Below are 22,078 nucleotides of genomic sequence, written 5' to 3' on the forward strand. Positions count from 1 at the left end.
TAAAAATGAAAAAAACAATTGGAGTTAATTTACATCATATATTCTACTGAAACCAATATATCCAAAATACTATTATTTCAACATGTAATCAATATAAAAATTATTAATGAAATATTTTACATTCTTTTTTATCCTAAGACTTCAAAAACTGGAGTGTAGTTTGTCCCTATAGCACGTTTAAGTTTGGACTTGCCACATTTCAGATGCTCAACAGTATGCCTAGTGGCTACGATATTGGACAGGGTAGTTCTAGAAGTTCTATAGTTCCTGCTTTTTTTTTTTAGGTCTGTGATCTAATTTAATTATTGTGTGTGATGTTAAGTGTAAGTATAAGTTTGTTTTCTCCATACAGATAACAAGTTCCCATACCATTTATCTTTTTCCAATGGAATTATGCTGTATCTTTGTCCAAAATCAGTAGAGCATATGTGTGGGTCTATTTATGGACTCAATGTGCTGTTCCATTTATCCTTATGCCAGTACTGTCCAGACTTGATTATTGTAGCTTTGCAGCAGGCCTTAAAATCAGGTAGTGTAAGTCTTCCAACTGTGTTCCTCCTTTTCATTTCAGTCTTCTAGGTGCTTTTCATTTCCATATAAAGTTTAAAATCAGCTTGTCAACTTCTACAACAAAGTTGCATGGGATTTTGCCTGTTATAGGAGTATTGAAAGATAGATCCCCCAAAGGTATGTCCATATGCTAATCCCCGAAACTGTGAATATTACCTTACCTGAAAAAAAAAATCTTTGCTGATGTGATTAACTTAAAGATCTTGAGATGCAGAGCGATCATCCTGAGTTATTCAGGTGCATCCTAAATCCAATGATAGATATCCTTATAAGACAGACACACAAGGGACAAAACACACGACACACACAAAGGAGAAGGCGATGTGAAAATAGAGGCAGAGATTAAAGTGATGTGGCCAGAAGCCAAGGAAGCCAAGGAGCCAAAGAATGCCACCAGCCACCTACAACTGGAAAAGGCGAGGAAGGATTCACCTCGAGAACCACTAGAGGGAGTGAAGCCTTGCTGACACCTTGATTTCGGACTTCTGGCCTCCAGGACTGTGAGAAAATACGCTTCTCGTTTTAGCCACAAATTTGTGGCAATTTATTATAGCAGCCATAGGAAACAAATACATCAATCCAAGAGACGGTTCTATTATTTTCCTAAGTGTTTTTTTTTCCAAGAATTGATATTGGATTTTATCAAATGCTTTTTCATGCATCAGTTGGAAAATATTTTTTCCTGCTATTTTGTTAATGTGGTTATAATCTATATAGAATGTCTGCTCACATGGTATTAATTTTAGCGTGATTGAAGTTGTTACCTCAGTAACACCTTTTTGTGAAAGTGTTGGGTCCTGACATGTTTCAAAGTGTAAACATGTCAGCAGAGATCTTCTTATTTTATATTTGCTGAAGACATTTAAAGAAGTCATTGAAGAGTTTGGAGAACAAAACTATATCTCAAAATGCTTAGAAAAGAAAAACAGTGATCATGAAATTTATCCTGAGTGGTTCTTTGTAACAGCGACCATACTAGTAATGTATGGGTCCACTTCTGCCTTGAGAGATGCTTCACTTGGCTTCCATAGTGCTTCCAAAATTAAGGAATTTTATACTGAAACACTATATATCATGCTTGTCCTGAAAAATATACATTTGGTGACACTGCCCTGAGCTGGACAGCGTTTGCCCCTCCCACAAGGAACGTTCTTTTCACTTTACCATAATCCCGTTCTATGTTTCAAACTCCATAGAGATTTGAGTTTGCAACTTCTGCTCTAGAACCTTTGTTGGGGCACATTGTAATGCCAAGGCATGTGTCATTGAGGGAAGGCCTAGAGAATAGGTGGGTATCACAGTTGCTGAGTCAAAATATTCATGTTCAAAGGGAGGTTTGTGGAAATAACCTAAAGACAAGAAAGGTTTTTCATGTAATTCATTACCAACGAGAGAGACAGCCTGATTGACTGACTTATGCATAAAGACGGCACAAAGAAGCACTAAAGAAATCAAAATTAAAACTTTAAACCAGGCAAAGAAAACAGAAAAGAAACTTCACCTACTGTAACCAAAGAAAGAAAGTACAACCTTATGATGTAAAATGTGAGATGTGATGGCAAAGCAAAGATACCAAAGATTCTGCTGATGTGTTGTGTCTCTACAACTCTCCACCCACCGGCAAGACACAGTGAAGAAAAAGATGGTCAGACCAAATCCTGCGAGTTTTCACAGACATCTTCGAATTGGGAAAGAAGTCAGCAGCATCCCTCGAAACATCAGGGAATCTTTACATACCATTGCTGGATCTTGCCCGAAGCAGGAGTACTGTGCTGAACGGGGCAAATGAACTGAAGCTTATTGACATGGGATATTCCCTTGGCTGGCTTGATAGTGGGCTGGGTTAAAGGAACCTCAGAAGTGATGATTGACTTCCCCCAGCAAGCTCTATACTCAGCCTCAATCTGAGTTCCGCAGTCCCCCATCACTACCCCCTGCCTCCCCAAACCCTCAGGTCACAGAAAATGTAGGTAGAAATAACAGCCCTAAAACTGAAGCTCAGGGTAGAGAAGACAGACACATTTCAGAGGAAGAGGAAAGTGCACCGGGAGTGCACTTTCAGTATGTTAGTGCAAATGTGAGGTCTGTTGTTAACTTTTAAGGATAAGCAAGATAAAAGATACGACATGGCTGTTATGTAAACATGTTATAACGGGAGATGGGCATGGGAAGCAAAGAAAATAGCACACAGAAGACAGATGAAGAACTAAGTCTGGAAGAAAACCTAACCAAGGAACAGAAATTTATATTCCTTATATGTGTTTAAATAAACAGAAAAAAACAAAGATTTCTATAAAACAACCTAAGGACAATATAAGATGAGAATGTGATGAAAAGGGAAATTGCAGTAGTTAAGAAAATCTATTTTCAAAAGAACATGATTTTAAAATCCAATAAGCTAGAAAAAGTAATGAACAGATTTTGTTAGAGAATCAGAGTGAATGCAAAGCAAAAGAAGATGAATATGGAAAAAAATACCAAATATAAGAATAACTGGTGACTCTGCAGTAGAAAATCCAACCAATGAAAGAAACTTATTCAGATATATATATTATGAATGGGACACTATACTAAGAAGGATGGAATCCATAAGTTGAAAGATCATACTATATACTGGGGAAAAAATGATATAGAATAGTTGACACTGAGACATAGCCCAGTTAAGGATATACAGGATACTTTAATGGTAAAGAATTCTCAAGCATCCAAGCAGGAAATTCAAATCATCTACCAGTGAAAAATCACATAGGATTCAGTTCTCTCCACAGAAATCTATGATGTCAAAAATCAGTAAAGCAATTGCCTTCTATTTTGGTTAGGTTTTGAAGGAAGAAGTGAATCCAAAACATTTGCCGCCCCCCTCAGTTTTTTTTTTTAATGTGTTAAGATAAAAAGCAGATAAAACATTAAGGTACTCTCTAAGCCCTCCTTAAGAAAATGACTTGAAAAAGAGAACAGTCCATCAAGAAATTAAAAAAAAAAATTCAGGAACTGATACGTTATGATGAACACTGAATTCATTTAAAGATATAGAATTGAGACTGAACATCTGGGAGAATAAGGTGGTAGAGCTGTTTAAAACGTGCTAAGTGCCGGTAAGCCAAAAGTAACATAAGCAATGGAAATCGGGAGGTTGCAGTGAAGATGAATACAAGTGTAAGATTCTGCTAACGTCCTATTTCAGAGCTACGAGACTGTCTGAAATACGTGGTGAATTCCTTATGCCTTTCTAAGTCTTTTCACTTAACGCTTATAGGCCTCTTTTAGGGATGTGTATCTTGTAGGGAAGAAAGCTCGAGATTTATTTGTTTCTTTTTCTTAAATCCGAAGACCATTTTAAAATTCCTTAAAGCATACACAGTATGAGTACATAATTGTAAAATTATTTCCGTCTGATCTTTCTGTGCCTTAGTCTCTCCATCTGTAAGACCGGGAGGAGGAGTGTTTCTCACCAGGGGGTCGTGAGGATTACGTTTATTTACCTGTGAAGTGCTTACAACAGTGCCTGGCTCACAGTCAGTGGGCACAGTTAGGCTGCCATGATTTCCACGCGGCACGAATAGGAGGTAAGTTTGGCCTATTGCAGTGTTCTAGCATCTGTCGTGTTTCTCATTTATGATTTGGCTCAGGGCGGTTCATCCTGGTGGTGACTTCAGTGAACAGTCCCCGATATGGTACGGGGCTTCGGGCTGGTTCGGGTCTACCTGCGCCAGCTCTGCACCTGGGCGACCTTGGCTTAGCCCACACGGATGACTCAATCGGCCAGGCGTCTGGGCGCCTGTCCTCTTCCTCCGCCCAGGCCGCCGACCCCCTGGCTCCCCAGCGGGGCCTCCTCCTGCCACGTGACGCCCCCGCCAGGGGCCCCAGCGCCCTCCTCGCGGACGCGCCGTTCCGGCTCCCGGGCTCCGCCTGTGCGCGGCCTCCTCGGCGCAGCCATCCTCGCGGCTGCCGAGGGCGGCAAAGCCCACGGCATCTGCCATTTGTCATTCAGCCCGTCGGGACCGCCCCGAGCCTTGATTTAGACACGTCTGGGGCGGATTCTGGCCTCACTCTTCTGGAGGACGGACGGACGGACGGACGGGGCGGCTCTCCTCCCAGCCCGGAGGACCGCGGGCCTTGGCGCGCGGGGCGCTTCCCCGGGTCGCCGTCATGGCCGCGGAGGCGGCGCGCCCGAGCTGCCGCGCCTGAGTTCCGGGGGGCTCCGGACCCCACAGGGTAGGTGGTGGGGTGCTGGCGGCCGGACTCGGAGGCCGTGGGGCCGCGGCGGGCCTGGGGGCGGCAGGGCGGCCGCGTTGCCGCGGAGCGAGGACCGTGCTGGGCTCCGTGCCGCGCTCGGGAGGGTGTGCCGGTGCCGACGCGCCGCGTACGTGACGGGGTCCGGGGCTCCTCGGGACGAAGTGTGAAACTCTGACAAATTGTCACCGGGCAAGCCAAGTCGGCTCGAACAACAGATTCTTTCGCCCGGTCGTTTTTAGTGCCACTTTTTGAAGCATTCGCGTGTATTTGGTATGCGGTAAATAGACTCGATTTTTGAAACCTGGCACTCTAACCTTGCCCAAAGGGCCAGGAAAAAAAAAAAGTCTGTTAAAAGTAGTAATGTGACTAAACATAAAATGTTTGCGTTTACATTCATTATGGAAAATGATTAGTTTTGTGCTTTAGTATTATGGACCCTATCAGGTATACTTTTAAAACTATTTTAAAATGTGGGCTCTTAAACATTTGCTAGATTAGGATAACCGATAATGCAACTCTAGTTACTTAGTCTCAGCATCAAACTTTAAGGACAGTGCTGGGGATTTTTACTTCTTAATAAATAAAACTCCTATAATTTTGACTTTTCCCCCCCAACAAATATGTGACTTTTATGTTTTAGGAAACCAATAAAAATTAAAAATAGAAACACTCAGCTTAGGTCCTCCTTCTTCCAGGAATCCTTCTCTAACCCCTCCCTCCCCAGGCAGGATCGGAGGCCCCTCCTGTGAGCTTTCTGGGGCCTCACTGAGGTCCTGGTTCCTTATGTCCCCCCCCCCCCCCCAGCGTGTATTAACCCATCAGTCTCGGTCTGAGCCCGGTGGATACTTGGCACATGGTAAGTGATTAATACTGTTTAACGACCAAACAAAAAGATAAAACGATCTGATGTTTCACAGTTTTAGCTGTAAAATTATAGAGTGGGAAATTAGATAAGAACATTTACTTTAAAAAGTTAAGGATCTAGAGACGTTGACAACATCCGATGTCCGCGCTGCCAAGTCCTAGCAGTTTTAGGTATTTATCCTGTAGAGTGATGTTTTTCAAAGCGTGAATGAAGCCCATTTGTAGTGGGTCGTGAAATCAGTTAAGTGGATAATGATCAGAATTTGTAAAACACGAACTGACAGAATAGAAAATAACAGAATGTGTCTCAGGTCATAGGGTATTTGCTTCATGAAACTTTTTTTTTTCCTTTCAGTGTTATACACACACAGATGTGTGTCATGATGTAAAACGTCATTCCTTAGTATGAGTCATGGTCAAAAAAGTTTGAAAGCCACTGCCCTAGATAAATTTTCATACATATACACAAGTAGACGTGTACAGGAAGGTTTAATATAGTGTTATTTGTAAAACCCCAAAGCTGGAAGCAACCTTTATGTCCATCTGAAGGAGGAAGGTAAATTATACTCCAGTCATGAAATGGAACCCACCCAGGACAGTGGTGAATGAAGTAGCTTTGTGTTTTAACACAAATGCGTCTCAATAATATTGAGCCAAAAACAAAAAAAAGAAAAAAGAAAAAAACAAGTTGCTGAAGAAGACTGTATGATATCATCTATGTGAAATTCAGACCCTGGTGAAATAAAGTTGTGGTTTAGGGGTGCATACATAGGCATGAAAAATAGTAAAGAAAAATTGTAAAGAAATTAACACTATAAAAATCAAATTAGTGGTCATCTCCTGGGGAAGAAGAGGGGGATCATGAATGTGAGGAGACACACTGAGTTTTTTGGGGGATGCTGGAAATGCTTTATCTCCTGACCTGGACAGTGGTTACATGGGTGTTTGCTTTATAACTCTTTGTTAAGTGCTACATATAATGTCTGTATATTAAGTTTCCCCCAAAGTATATTAAAATATGGGCATCACAAAAATGAAGACACCTAAAGCCAGGGCTCTAGTCTATTCACATTTCCCAGCTACTCTTCAAAAAAAAAAGAAAAGTCGTGATCAGGGAACGGTACCTAGGGAACGTAAACAGTATCAGTAATGTTTTATTTCATAAATTCTGTTGTGAATACATCTGTGTTCATTAAATTCTTCCTATGTTTTACATCTTAAATATTAATTTTAATATTTAGAAGAAAATTAAAATCACAGATGATACTATACACATTTTGGTGTATGAGCTTTTTTTAAAAGCGGCTTTTACTTATTTTTTACAAAATGGATATTATATTGTATGTAGTAAGATAAGCTAAAATCAGATTCTTTATGAAAAATTAAATACTGAAAACTATATAAAGACATAACACACCTTCATGAAGGAGTTTAAAATGCTAACATGCTTATATTTACTTCAACAATTTCAGTTCCTCAGTCACTGTAGGCCACATTTCAAGTGCTCAGTAGCTGCATGTGGCTAGTGGCTATTTTATTTTATGATGCTATATTATTGTAAATTATGCTGTATTGTAAAACAGAACATTTCCATCTGGGCAGAAATTTCTATCGGAATACACTGTTTGAGATACAAATCCTTTGTTGGTTATATAAACTGCAGGCAATTTTTTCTTTGTGCTCTTGTGTCTTAAGATCTTCTTTACCATTAAGGAAATATATTTTGAAATTTTTTTCTAAAAGTTTTAAAGTTCGCATTTTTACATTTATTTCTTCAATTTGCCTGACATGTATATGTAAATATAAGTTGTACATATTTTATATTGAGGTGAAGGTTAATTTGTTATCTTTTTCCCATGTGGAGTGGTAATTGTCCTAGTACCAGTGCTTTACATTGCCACCTCCGTCATAAACATATTCCCAGAAATGCTTTGGTTCATTTCTGGACTCTTTACTCTGATCATTGATTTGTCTCCCTCCACAAATACTACAGATTTTTATTTACTTTTGTTGTATATGTAGTATATTTTTCAGTTCTAAGAGTTAAAATTTTGCTTCATTTGATACTTTTTTTCTTTTCCTATGAGAGTTTTAGGAATATTTTCTAGTTCCAAATGTGAAAGCTTTTGTGAGTTATCCTTTTGTTATTGATTTTTAAACTTACACTGTAGTCAGCAAATGAGAGTTCTATGCTACCGATTCTTTGAAATTTAAGAATTGCTTTATGGCCTCATAGTTTTTCAACTGTTCCTTGAATGACTGAGAAGAATATGTATTCACAGACTTTTGGGACAAGGTAGGTATAAAAATAAATATATATATATATATATATGTCTCAGAACAAGCATAAAAATTGTGGGTTTCAGAATTTTTTTCACCTTACTAATTTTTTGGTTTGTTTGATTTCTCAATTACTGAGATTGGTATAATAAAAATATCATATAAAATAATTTTCTCAATTTCTTCTTATAATTCTGTCAATTTTGCGTTATAAAAGTTGAAAGTACCTACAAGTTTGAAATTGCTCTCCTGTGTGAAGTGGACCTTTTGTCATTCTATATAGTGACGGTCTATGCCTCCTCGTCCAAATGCCTGTTACCTTAAGATCCATTTTGTTTTCTAATGCTCTAGCCACACCTTTCTCTTAGTTAGCATTTGCTTAGAATATCTCTTTCAAATAGGTAAAACCTGATAGTTTTTTCTTACCCACTCTGACAATCTGTCTTTTAACTGGAACTCTCAGTCCAATTAAGTTTAATATAATTACTGACATATTTAGGATTAAAGTTAGCATTATATTTTACGGTTGTTTTTATCCTGTCTTTTTTATTTCTCTGCCACCTTTTGGATTTTTTTCTTACTCCATTTTCCTCCCTTTTGACTAGGATGAAAATTATATATTTTGTTTCCTTTAAAATTTATTGTACCAACTTAAAGTTTATTGATTCTGTTCTTCTTGAGAATAATTCAAAAAACCTTGACACTCATAAATCAGCTGGCTTAAATGCTGTTGTCTTCCAGAGTTTAGTTCCATCTTGATTTTTTTTCTCCTGTAAATTTGACATCACTGTGTTTTCTTTTCATGAATTCTTTGTCATTCCTTCTTGCGTCTCAGATTTTTCTTTTTTTCTTCCTCAGATATATATTTTAGAAGCTTGTTTATTAAGGGACTGTTGATGGCAAACTTCATCTGAAAAATGTCTTTATTTTGCATTCATTTTTGAATGATGGTTTTGTTAGACTTACAATTCCAGGTCGACAGTTTGCTTTGGAGGTGTCATTTCATTGACTTCTACTTTCAGTGTTACAGTTAGTTCAAATAACTGTTATTTGCTGGCAATTTGTCTTTTTTTTTTTTTTTTTTTTGCCTGGTTTTAAGATCTTTTCTTTTGTTTTCTACAGTTTTACGACACAGCGTGTCTAGGTGTGGACATTTCATTTATCCTGGATTTACTGTGTTCCTGTCCCTAAGGTTTGTTTTATATCAGTTCTCAAAAGTTTTATCTTTTATCTCTTTCAGTGTTGCTTTTCCTCTGTTTTCCCCATTCTTTCAAGATCTCTAATTCGACTTCTGTTAGACTTTCTCATTCTATTGTCCATGTCTTTTAATCTAACTTTTATATATTATAGATACTTCTGTCCATGTTGAATTCTAGATAATTTCTTCAAATCTGTATTCTGATCTTTGTCTAATTTTTGTTTCTTCTCCAAATTGGACTATAATTTACATACAATAAAAACACAAGAATAAAGTGTATGGCTTGATGAAATTGACATATGTATATGCCTGTATGATCACCACCCAGATAGAGATACAAGCATTTTCATCCCTGTAGAAGTTCCTTCCTGTCCCTTTCTATCAATAGAGCCACTCCTCTCTTCCAGTCTGCCATTCTCCTCACTTCTATCACCATGGATTATTTTCAAGGGTTCTTGAACTTCATATAAATGGAATCATATAGTTTATTCTTTTTATGTGGATTTTCTTTTGTTTGCAGGATATTTTTGAGATTCATCCACGCTGCACGTATGAGTTGCAAAGGGATGACAAACTAAGACCTATGGGCCAATTCCAGACCATAACATATTTTCATATATAAAATTTTATTGGTTATAGCTATGTCCATTCTGCAGAGTTAGGGAGTTACTGTATGACACTTTACAGAAAAAGTTTGGTGATGTTTCTTCTATATTATAAGGATATAGTACAATTTTATTTACCTTTTTTCTTGTTGATGAGTATAGGAGTTGTTTTCAGGGTTTGCCATTATAAATAAAATTGCTGTAGATGTTCTTGAAACTGTCATTGGTGAATATATATATATATATGCACACACACATATATACATACACACACATACACATACATACATACATACATACTCATGTCTCTTGGATATATATCAAGAAGCTGAATTAATAGTCTTTGGGTAAGTTGGTTACATTCCCATGAATATTAATAATGTTAAATATCCTTTTATATCTTTGTTAGCCATTCAGATTTCTTTTGTGAAGTGCCTGTTTAAATCTTTTGCCCACTTTTAAAAATTAGATTATTTTTTTGTTAGTAATTTTTAGTTCCTTATGTATTTGGATTAGGAAACCTTTATCAGGTACATGTTTACAGATATTTTCTACTTGTCTGAATTTGCCTACTTATTCCCTTAATGGTGCCTTTGGATAAGCAGATTTACTTTTATGAAGTCCCATCTATCAGTGTTTTTATTTGTTTGTTTGTTTTTTAAAGGGATCAGAAGGTTAGTGCATTTTGTACCCTGTTCACAGACTTCTCTTCCATCCTCATTGTTGTCCCCCATCAAGGTCCGAAAGACATTTGCTTTTGGCTTTTTTTTTTTTGTTTTTCCTTCAGAGGCTTTATAGTTTTACTCTTCACAGTTGGGTCTTTGATTTATCTACATTTGATTTTGTGAGGTAGGGGGTCAATATTTATTTTCCACATGGTCATTCAGCTACTCTACACAGTTATTGAAAAGACTCTGCTTTTTCCATTGAATTTCAGTGGGACCTTTTTTAGAAATGATCATATATTTGGGTCTGTTCTGGACTGTACTCTTACTTGTTCCACTTTGCCTATCAGTTCTTTCATCAATACTGTACTTTTTAAATTATTGTAGTTTGTATTAAGCCTTAACATACAGTAGTGTAAATCCTCTAATTTTGTTCTTCTTAAGGATTGTTTTAGCTATTTAAGTGCTTTGCATTTCCATGTACATTTTAGAATGAGCTGCTCAACATCTATTTTTTTTAAAAAAGTCTACCAGACTTTTGAGATTGTATTGACTTTGCAGAACAATTTTAGGAGAATGGACATCTTAATAGAATCTTCCAATTTATTAACACGATATATCTCTTAATTGACTAAATTCTTTTTCTGTTATTCTTAGCATTGTTTTATGTTTTTCAGTGTGGAAGACTTACACTCTAAGTTTATTTCTTAGCCATTTGATTTTTTTTTTGATGCTACTGTAAATAGTATCTTTTCAATTTTATTTTCCAGCCATCTTGCTAGTATACAGAAATACAATTAATTTTTGTATATTGAGCTTGTATTTAAGTAACCTTGCTAAATTCACTTTTCAGTTCTGGTAGTTTTCAGTATTGCAGATTTTCTAAATGCACAATCATGTCATCTGTTTAAAAAAAAAGATTAACTTTATCTTTCTAAACTCTATTCCTTTTTTTTCTTGCCTTATTGCACTGGCTGGAAACATTGGCACAATATTTAACAGAAGTGTTAAAATGGACATCCTTGCTTTTCTTAATCCTAAGGGATACTATCTCACTTTAAAGGATGTTGTTTACTGTACTTTTTTTTTTTGTAGATGCTTTTTACAAGGTTGAGAATATTTTCCTCTATTTCTAGTTTACTGAAATTTATTTTCAAAGATGTGTGTAAAATTTTTAAAAACTTTTTCTTATGAAATAATTTTAGGTTTACGGAAGAGTTGCAAAGGTAGTTTAGAGTTCCTGTATTTATTTCACCTGGCTTCCTCTAATTTTAGCATCTTACATAACCATAATACATTTGCCCAAATTAAGAAATTAACAATGGTGTAATATTATTAACAAAACTATAGACTTTATTCAGATTTTCCCAGTTTTTTCACCAGTGTTCTTTTTTTGTTCCAGGATATAATTCATATGCCACATTCCATTTAGTTGTCATGTCTCCCTCATCTGTTCTAATCCATGACAGTGTTGTAGCCTCTTGTTTTTCATTATGTTGCCACTTTTGAAGAATACTGGTCATGTATTTTGTACAATGTCCCTCAATTTGGGTTTCTTTGATGTTTTCTCACAGTAAGACTAAGGTTATGGACTTTAAGGAAAGAATATCACAGAGATGTTATTGCATCATATCTGGGGGCACATGATAGCCACATCAACATGTTAACCTTGATTACATGGTTTAGATTGTGTCTGCCAGGCTTCTCCATTGTAACATTTCTGCTTCTTATTTTCTGCACTCTATTTGTTAGAAGCAAGTCTACTCTCAAGGGGAGGACAGGGGAAAGTATCAAGTGATTTATGAATATATATTAAAACTACCACAATAATTAATAAATATTTTGAGGGATTTATTTTGAGGTTGTGAAAATGTCCTATTTCTCCTTAATGTTTTGCCCACTAATTTTAGTGTTCAACTGATCTTGCCTGAAGCAATTATTACTGTGGTATTCCAAATTATTTTCTATTTCTTTTATTCTTTCCACATTTATTAATTGGAATTCTCTGACTCTGGAGCCAGCCTGCCTGAGTTCAGTTCCTAGTTCTGCCCCTTCCTTGCTGTACAGTATAATACTGGGCAGTTACTTAACTTCACTATATTTTAATTTTCTCATCTATAAAATTAGATAACAGTGTCTACCATAGAAGGTGGTTGAGAAGATTAAGAGAGCTGATGCATAGAAAGGGCTAAGAGTTATGCTTAGTCCCTAGGAAGTACTCATTTTTTCCTTTATTTCTTAATGTGGTAAGTTATTTTAATTTTAATTATTTGTATAATTATACAGATTAATTATGAAGTCACCCTGTAGTCTTGGATAAAGCTTACACATATGATCTGGATTTAATTTACTCTTTCATTCTTTTTCATGTACTATCCATGAGTCATGCAGTAGCCGTTCTTTTACCACAGCAAAGGACATAATGAATGATAGATCCCTTAAAAATGTATATAAATAACACAAGAGCTTAGCAACTGAGGTGGTAACATTCCCAACTTTCTAAAATGATTTCTAGCTGAGTCTTTCGGTAGAGATAGCGATAGAGATAGCTCTTGAAAATGAATCTTTTTAAGTATTGAGTTGAACAAATTAAAAGCTTGGCATATCTTGTAAAAAAGGGCCACTAAGCTGGAAGGAAAAATGATTTCCACTTTTCTATGTGTTTTACCTAAACATTATTTTAGTGTGGAGGTTTCAATATTTGGAATAGTTAAAAAGATTCATTTGCCAACAATATGTCTTGAACACTTTCAGTGCCAGGCAATATGTCTTTCTAGTTTGGAATACATTTTTTTGCTCTTGGGGGAACTTATGGGACAGTCAGGATCATTTAAAAAGTTGAAGTCAGGCCTACTTGTATCACTCAGGGAAACTTTTCTGTTACTTTTTAAGAAGTTGATAAAATTGAACTCTAATTCTTTCCTGTATGTTTTTTCCATTCCTCTCAGCATCTTGGATTAGGTCCTTATCATTCTATGCTATTTCCCCCCATACTGAGGTTTTCCTTCCCTTCCTATCATGTGTAATGACCTCTGGGAACATTTCCCTGGAAAGAATCCTTCAGTGATATCCCAGGACTTGAGGAAGCAGGTCCTTGACTTCTTACCTGCCAATGGTCGTTTCTCTGTCTAGTCCCAGGTTGCTTTACCAGCCTCCCTCCTCAGAATTAGTCCAGAGACACAGTTGGTCTTAACTGCTCATTAGAACACAAACTCACTGCCCTGCTTTTGAGGCTATGCTTTTTCTTCATGCCATTTCCTCCTAAGTGAATTTTCCAAAAATTTTCTGGGTTCTGTTCAGAGAATACTCATTCCACAATCCTATAGATAGGAACCCTATAATTTGTAATCTATAGCCCTTGTTAAATTCTTACCTTTCATCACAAATCTTTATATCTGAATGTCATTTCCAGTTGGTCAGGTTCTTAGAGATAGGGTTCCAGTACCTACCATGATGCTTTGCATAAAAAGAGCTGTTGCTAAATAGCTACCACTCTTAAGTACCTACTAAAGTGTGCTACAGTTCTGCAAAGTAAGTATTATTGTCTCTGTTTTAAATTGTGAAGAAGCTAAGTATCAAAGAGATTAAGAAACTTGCCCAACTCCAGTATAGTCAGGAAGTGGCAAAACTGGTTTGTCTGATTTAAAAGCTCTTACTATTTCTTCTATGTCATCCTACCTTGGTACTAAAAATAAATAGTTAAATAAAATTATTAAACAGATGTATTTATGGTAAAATACACCACTGAAATTGCTTTACTTACATCACCAATGTGCTACTTGGGGTCTTCATTTCAGTGACCAAGCTAGCTTCTGTGGACTAACTGATACACTCTTTTATTTTCTCTGGATTTTCCTTTCAAGGTTTTATTGATGCTAATGAATGAGATTTGATATTCTAATGTTAGCTTATTTGAGGGTAAGTGAAAAGGTTAGAAACTTAAGCACAATTTGTTTGGTCTTTGTTTTATTTTTAAGCAGAAAATTTTGCATTTGCCTAAAAACCTTTACTAGGCAACTGATAAGGCAAAAATAGTCCGCTTATCTTTTATGAAGTACTTTTTCTTTGTCTGCTGAGGTATAAAATACAGAGGAAAAACTTATAAAGTGTGCCAATCTTAAACAGCTTGGTGGGTTTGTTTGTTTGTTTGATATATCATCTGTATAATCACTGCATGAAGGTAAGACAATCTACATCCGTCCAGAAAGAAAATTCTTTCATGTACCTCCTGGCCAGTGCCTCCCCTGGAAGTTAACAGTCTTCTGATTTCTCTAATTGTAGATAAGTTTTGTCTGTTCTTGAACTTTAAGGGTAACCAAGTAATATGTGCTTCTTTGTGTCTGTCCTCTCTCATTCAGAATAATTTTTTGAAATTTATCAATGTTGATGCATGTACAAATAATTTATTCTTTCTTTCTCAATTATATATTTTTCTGATTATCATTCCATTCTATCAGTATACCATAGCTTGTTTATCTGCTAATTGATGGATGAGTTTGTTCTAATTTTGGCTATTGTAAGTGAAGCTGCTATGAATAGCCTTACACAGATGTTTTGGTGGACATTTGTAGTATTTCAGTTGGGGACATACGTAAGACTAGAATTAAGTCACAGAATAGCCGTATATTTAGTTTCAGTAAATTCTGTCCAACAGTTTACCAACAGTGAGTGAATAAATGTACACTACTGGTAGCAGCAAGAGTTACAGCTGTAGTTTCACATTTTCGCCAACACTTGATATGGTTATTATTTTTCATCTTAAGCCCTCTGGTGGACGTGAGATGCTCTCATGGCTTTCATTTGCATTTCCTTCATTATTAATAATGTTGAGCACCTTTTCATGTTGTGTCTCAGCTAATTTGATGAGATGAAGTTAGATATCTCTTTTTGTGTATTACTTGTTCAAGTCTTTTGCACATTTTTATTGGGTTGTTTTTCATCTTACTGATTTGTAGAAATTACACACATCCTTTGTTAGATGTGTGTATTGCAAATAGCTTCTCAGACTATGACTTTCTGTTTTATCTTTCAATGTTTTTTGATGAACAGTTCCTAATCAAATCCAGTTTATCAGTTTTTTTGAATAGTTACTCTGTTTTGTGTCCTGCTTTAGAAATCTTTGCCTATTCTTTAGTCACAAAGATATTCATTTTCCAGTTCACGTTTAGGTCTGTGATCCATTCTATGATCTATCTCAAAGTAATTTTTTGTATGATGTGAGATAAGGAAGGGTCAGCTTTTTTTCGGTATAGAAATCAAGTTGCTCTGGAATCACTTTTTGAATAGACTTTACTTTCCCCCTTTGAAGGGCATTGGTGTCCTTCTTGAAGATCACGTGTTCATCCATATATATATATAGGTCTGTTTCTGACCTCTCGGTTCTGGGTCATCCTATTTGTCTCATGATTGACAATAGCTAGTCAAGCTCTAGCTATCTTTTTGGTATTCCAGCCAAGAAGGAGGAGAAAGTAATAATATGCTCTTTCTTCAAGGATTATTCCCAGAATTTACATATAACACTTGTGTATAAATTGCCTACACCTTGTCAGTCAATAACGTGACAGCTTTTATCTTCAAGGAACATTGGGAAATGTCTTTATTCTGGGGGCTCATTCACCCTTTTAAAATTCAGAGTTTACATTACAAGGGAAGAAGGGAAGAATGGCTGTCAGGGAGAGTTTGTAGTCATTGCTATAGCTTCTATTTGTAAGCACTTTGTAGATGCTTAATAAATATTTCACTTGATTAACTCTCAACTACCTCTCAGGGCAGCCTCATGACCATACATGCAGATATCACAGGCCTGTGCTAGAAAACGTTCCCAGATCTACTCAACAGGAAATGTGCCAAGTGGTAACAGAGTCAGCTACTTCCTAGTGAGACAAATGTTCAGATCCTGTTGAAGTTCTTCTCAAATCACCCAGTGTTTCTTCTTTATGTGGTGTGGTTGCCATCGTAGCAGTGGCGAGAGAATGAAACCTAAATCAAGAAAACCTGAAGAAAGATGTGGCTCATCAGGTCTCATAAGAGAGTGGACTGTGATGGGAGGAAGACCAAATAAAACATCTTTTGGTCTTGGTAGGGTCCTACACATCCCTCATCCTTTGTATTTTGGAAAAGAGTCTGGAGGTCTAGATTCCATTTCTTCCATTTGTTTAATTTTACTATTGGTTTTAGTCAATGCAGTCAGTAGATGTGTAGATTTTTCATTTCATAGGAAATATTTAGTATTACTAGAACTTGAAACAAAAGGTCTCTGATAGTTAACGCTTGGACCCACCCAACGTTGTGTCTTTCCCTCTTTCATTCTGGGGAAAATTCTCTGAAATATCCAGAAAGAGTAGATGTATTCGTTTGCTTGGGCTGCCTTAACAAACTACCACAGACTGGGTGGCTTAAACAATGAAATGTATTTACTCACAGTTCTAGAGTCTAGAAGCCCAAGATGAAGGTGCTGGCAAATTTGATTTCTGATGGGGTTCCCCTTCCTGACTTGCAGATGGCTACCTTCTTGCTGTGTCTCTTCATGGCCTTTCCTCTGTGTGTTGGGTGTTGTGCATGGAGAGAGTGGGTCTCTGGTGTCTCTTTGTCCTCTAATAAGGTTACTAGTCCTTATTTTAGGGCTTCATCCTCAACCTCATTTAACCTTAATTAGCTTCCTAAAGGCCCTATCTTCAAATACAACCACAGTAGGGGTTAGGACTTCAAGACATGAATTTTGGGGGACGCAGTTCCGTCCACAACAATGGGTTTTCTAGAAATGCATGCAGCAGTAAAATATTGGGACTGAATGTAAGTTGCTTTAGTGTTCATGTTATTCTCATTCTCTGCCATGTATTTTATAAGGATAGTAGGAGTATTGATATGCAGTTAGTTTAGTTTAGCTCCTGCTGGAGATTTGGAGAGCTTGTGTGAAGTAGGGCTATTATGTTAAATCTGTGTGCACTTCTGTGAAGCATGAAGTCACTGTCATATGTTTTAGGGGTAATACGTCACTTTCAAAGAGATGTGCAATCTAGACAGTTGTTTTTAAACACCAGGGGAAAGATGTTCATATTTTCAGAGGCTGTGATGTAGAACATCATTCATTGTGACATTTTACAGTATATAGGAAATTTTTAAATTTTTCTAATACTTTTCTGGGATTATTAGGATAATATAGATCCATATATAGTCGTTGAATATTGTAGCTTATAAATATTACCAGTACACTTTAGGAAAATTTTGTAGTGACTTACCTGTTTTAATTAATCCCAGTTTTTTCCCCCCACAATGTTGGAGGAGTAGATGATGGAAAATATTCTAGTTTTAAAGCATAAACATTTTACTCAGATTTTAAAAAATTAGAGTAGATGGTACCTGTGTGTGTGTGTGTGTGTGTGTTTGTGTGTGTGTAAAACAAGAAGGAACATTTAATTTTCTCTATTAGTTTGACAGTTCAAAATATCTTACAATTACCTAACTTACCTGCCTCCTCTTATGCTTGCTTGGATTAAAATAGGAAAGAGGAAGAGACTTGGTTGGTCCGTGAAGTTGCAGTGTTTTAAAGAAGACTGATCAAAGGCTTCATGTATTGAAGTCCATGTTTGTTTTATGAATCTTATCTTAGAATTTCTCAACTGTTTAGAAGCCGGCATCCCTGCTCCTGTAATTGTTTTGACAGGTGGAGGGAGTGACATAGTCTTTTCCATCTCTTGCCTGGGCATTTTGTCCTAAATTACTTATATGTGTTGTTTTTAAATGGGAAATGTCAAACTTCACTGGCCAAATAGGATCCAAAACTACATAAAATCTTTGTGGTGGACTTAGGAACAACTAATGTGGAGCTAATTGTAGTAAAGACAGCAACTGACCTCACTTTTTGGAGCACAGACTGAAGTATAATGGTTCCTCCTGAACTGTCACTTTCAGATCCCCATTTGTAAGGGGGAAATGAAGTGAAGTAAATAGAGATGTTTTCCAAATGAAAAGGAGAGCATCAATGTTGAAAACAGGTGACTATACTAAAAGCACAGATAGTATGTAGCAGCAATAGTGAGGTGCCCTAGTAAACTAGTAAAACTAGCAAAAAAAAAAATCAGCTGTTAGAAATTTGATATGGACAGAAACCTACTTTACAAGGCAGTCTCTTTTTAGATCAGAAAGGAGGAACAGGATTTGATAGCTGTAGCTTGCAAATGCTCTTTATATAATTAAAGAAAGAATGTATCAGCTGGATAAGTTTTGCCCACAAGAGACTTGGTGGCATTTTTAACATGACCAAGGGAGAAAGATTTGATGAGCAGAGAAGACTGCTGGGTCCCCCAACGTCTATGTTACTGAGGTGTAGAGTATGGTAAAATTGGTTCCCCTGACTGTCCGTAGTTGATATCACTGTCCCTTAAAATCACTTAACTAACTTAACTTGTTTGGATTCCACTAAGAAACCTTGTGTTCAGTCAGGAGAGACTAGATTATGCTGTAGAACAATTGACTCCAAAGGCACAGTGGCTTAACACAACAAAAGTTATTAGTCAGTTGTTTGCGCATGCCACGTATATAGAGTAGACTGGAAAGGGGAGACATGGAAGACACACTAGTCACTGATCCATAGCAATTTTGAAATCTCTCACAACAGGTATTGGGACACCATAGGGGAGCAAAATGTTTCTTAATTAGGCCTGATTCTACCTTCTTGCTCATTGTTTTCAGAGGCCCTGAATCTTCCCTCTGGAGAGTTCTTTCTTTCTTTTACCTTCCTTAGCCACATATGAAGTAGAGAGTAAAACGTTTGCTCTACCTGGGGACTGAGCAACTCTTTCTGTTCACTTTCTTCAAACAGAAGATTAGGAGCCAATGGGTCATTTAAAGACCTCATTTAATAGGCTAGTTCTTTTGGCAGCGCAATTGTGTCCAAAATCTGGAAGATTTCTTATCTGTTTGCAGTCAGTTCTAAATGCTAGAAAACACACCTCTATTTTTTTCTTTTGTTTTGAGGTCTGGTTCTGAGATCTGCAACATAGACTTGCTTCCTCATTCCTGTAACTCTGTTTCTTGACCTAAAGAAAGTTATTTTGGGACTGGCTGACTTCTTTTGGAAGTCTTTACCCTTAATCTGATTTTCTTCCTCAGTCATTTCATCAAAATAAAATGATTTTGTGGATACATTATCCATCATTGCCCTGAGGCAATTTGATTTAAAAAAAAAAAAAGGTTTTCTTGGGCTTAAGACTTCCAAAGTATTTAACTGTTAGTATGGAAGTTGAGAAGTAGTTAATTCTTTTAACATTGCAAATCTGAAATGTCTGGAATCTCTCTATTACTTCATTTCTTGAAAACTAGATAGTTCTTTTTTGAGCTCCTCTGTTTCTTGAATACCTTGCCCAATGCAGCCGATAGTAACTAGTGTGCACTTCAGATGTTTTGTTTTGTTACCTCTTCTAGAGCTGTAGTTTCACTAGGCAGGTGATCTGCCTCCTAAGGCTCTAGAGGCAAAACTTTACAAATATTTTGCCACTTTGTAAAATACACCACTATCTTTCTAGCACTTAAGAATTTTTCTCACTGCTTCCTGACCACTAAACTGTGGTCATGTATTTTAGGTTTTTGCTAGAGAAACATTCTAGTTCTGGTACCAATTTCTATATAGTCAGAATGGGCTGAAGTTATCCTGTGCTAATGAGCCATCCCTGAACCTCAGTGGCTTCACAGAAGAACAGTTTTATTTTCTTGCCCATACTTGACATCCATTGTGGATTTCTGGGAGACTGTTCCATCATACTGTCAGATTCCAGCCTATTATGACCACCATCTTGTAGCTGTATGCTTTCTGAAATACTTGGCCTTCCTGATTGCCATGGTAGGGAAAGATAATATTAAATGGTCTTGTGCCAGTAATTCACTGTTTGTTGGCAGCCTGGAACTAGTCACATGGCCCTGCCTAAATGTAAGTGGGTAGAGAAGTTCAAGCGGGAGTATAAAGAAGGACTTGTACTGTATATCTAAATAGTTTAAAGTTATAGGTTAAGACATAAATTAACTGTAAAAATGTACTCCATCATTCCTTGACAAGTCGATCTCATATGAACTGGAAAACCAGTTTTGAATGTGGAATTCTTAGAGTCTTAAGATCTCTGCACCTCTAGAACATGGCAGTGTAGGGAGAGCTGGCCCATCTTCCCTTCTCTTCATGTTCTGGTCTCAATTCTGCATCTGTGAAGGGCATGCATTTGATTATGTCCACACTTCTACAAGCAGCCACCCCACCCCTTGGCCACCTTTTGGGCTTAGGGTTGCACACACAATGGTATGATCTGTCTTCAAAAACAAGGGGTCTGGGGAAGAGGGCTGTGCAGTCCCTGGTAGCAGGCTTGAAGTTCTTTGAACAAGGAATTCCATGGTTCCAGGATCCAGGAGCACAGTCTAGGAGGGGCGTCTGGGCCTGGGTAGGTATGTCGCTTTAGACACTTGGCCTTCTCACTCTAGAGGAAAGGGTTTGCTATGAACCCCTTTTGTCCATGTTTAAGGGCAATATTGAGTAAATGTATTATCTGTGTGTCTAGAAAATTAGAATAGCGTATATGTATGAGCATACAAATCTGTACCATATTCATGCTTACTAATTTAGCTTCCTAGCTAGAGCTAGGGAGGAAAAAAAAATGCCCTAATTACCAAAGTAAAGTGTCACATTTTGACAATTACAATTTTTATTATAAAGTCCCCATCATAATGTATAAATTAGTTTCTTATGTATTTGCTCATAGCAAATTTGCATCAATACTAGGTTTTCTGACCTTATGGCGGTACTGGGACTACGTCATAGCTCTCTGAGTGATGCCTTTACTTTGTTACCATGTAAAAGGAGTAACTAAGAAACCATGAGGTCTGACCATCATAAAGGGTAGGTAGCTGGGTGCAGAATCCAAGTGACCAGATCAAACTTTAGCTCTACTACTTCAAAACTGTCTGATATTGGGAAAGGTTTTATTCTTTCTGAGCTAAATTTTTCTTATTTGAATAAAGGGAATAAAACCTTTTCTCAGGTTGTTGTGACCAATATAATATACACCTAAAAATATTTTGTCTACACAAACTATTCATAGGTCAAATTTCTCAATTAAAAATGATGAAAAGCAATGAGATATTTAAAAAAGTATACCTGAGACTTAGTGAAGGCAGGATAACAGAAGGGAGGAGGGAGGTGGGGTCCCTGGAAGATAAAGGCCTTAGTCTAATATCATATGTTAGACTCCTAACTCCCAATGTGATGATATTTGAAGGTGAGAGCCTTTGGAAGTTAATTAGATTATGAGGGTGGAGCCTTCATGAATGGAATTAGTGCCCTTTTACACTAAGAGGCTAGAGAACTAGCCAGATTTTATTTTTTCTGCCCTGTGAGAATATAACAAGAAGTCAGCAGTTTGCAAACCCGAAGAGGGTTCTCACCTGAACCTAAGCATTCAGGCACCATGATCTCAGACTTCTAGCCTCTAGAACTGGGAGAAATATTCATTGTTTAAGTCATTCAGTCAATGGTACTTTGCTACCAGAACTGACCAAGATAGGCATAGTTAGATTTTTATATTGTAGAATTGTAAAGCCTGTAATGTAGGTTGATGAGCTATATAATCTTCCTGGAAGGGTAAAGGAAATTTAAAGGAAAGTGCCTCCAATATCCTCTA

General features: G+C 37.0%; 1 protein-coding gene across 5 annotated transcripts in view; it reads left to right on the forward strand.

The window, feature by feature from the left end:
- Positions 1 to 4,001: 4,001 nt before the first annotated feature.
- The window catches only part of PLAGL1 (PLAG1 like zinc finger 1), a 63,961-nt gene continuing 45,884 nt past the window's right edge, over positions 4,002 to 22,078 (forward strand). For 2 of the 5 annotated variants that reach the window (XM_074368231.1, XM_074368233.1), the window contains exons 1-2: positions 4,449 to 4,785; positions 9,073 to 9,142. The gene's annotated coding sequence lies outside the window, so the exon portion shown is untranslated. Of the gene's footprint in view, positions 4,137 to 4,445; positions 4,786 to 9,072; positions 9,143 to 22,078 lie in introns of those variants that run through there. The other 3 variants (XM_010965669.3, XM_074368235.1, XM_074368232.1) reach the window with 3 other exon arrangements.

Source organism: Camelus bactrianus, chromosome 8, assembly GCF_048773025.1.
Source record: "Camelus bactrianus isolate YW-2024 breed Bactrian camel chromosome 8, ASM4877302v1, whole genome shotgun sequence".
NCBI classification, from domain to species: domain Eukaryota; kingdom Metazoa; phylum Chordata; class Mammalia; order Artiodactyla; family Camelidae; genus Camelus; species Camelus bactrianus.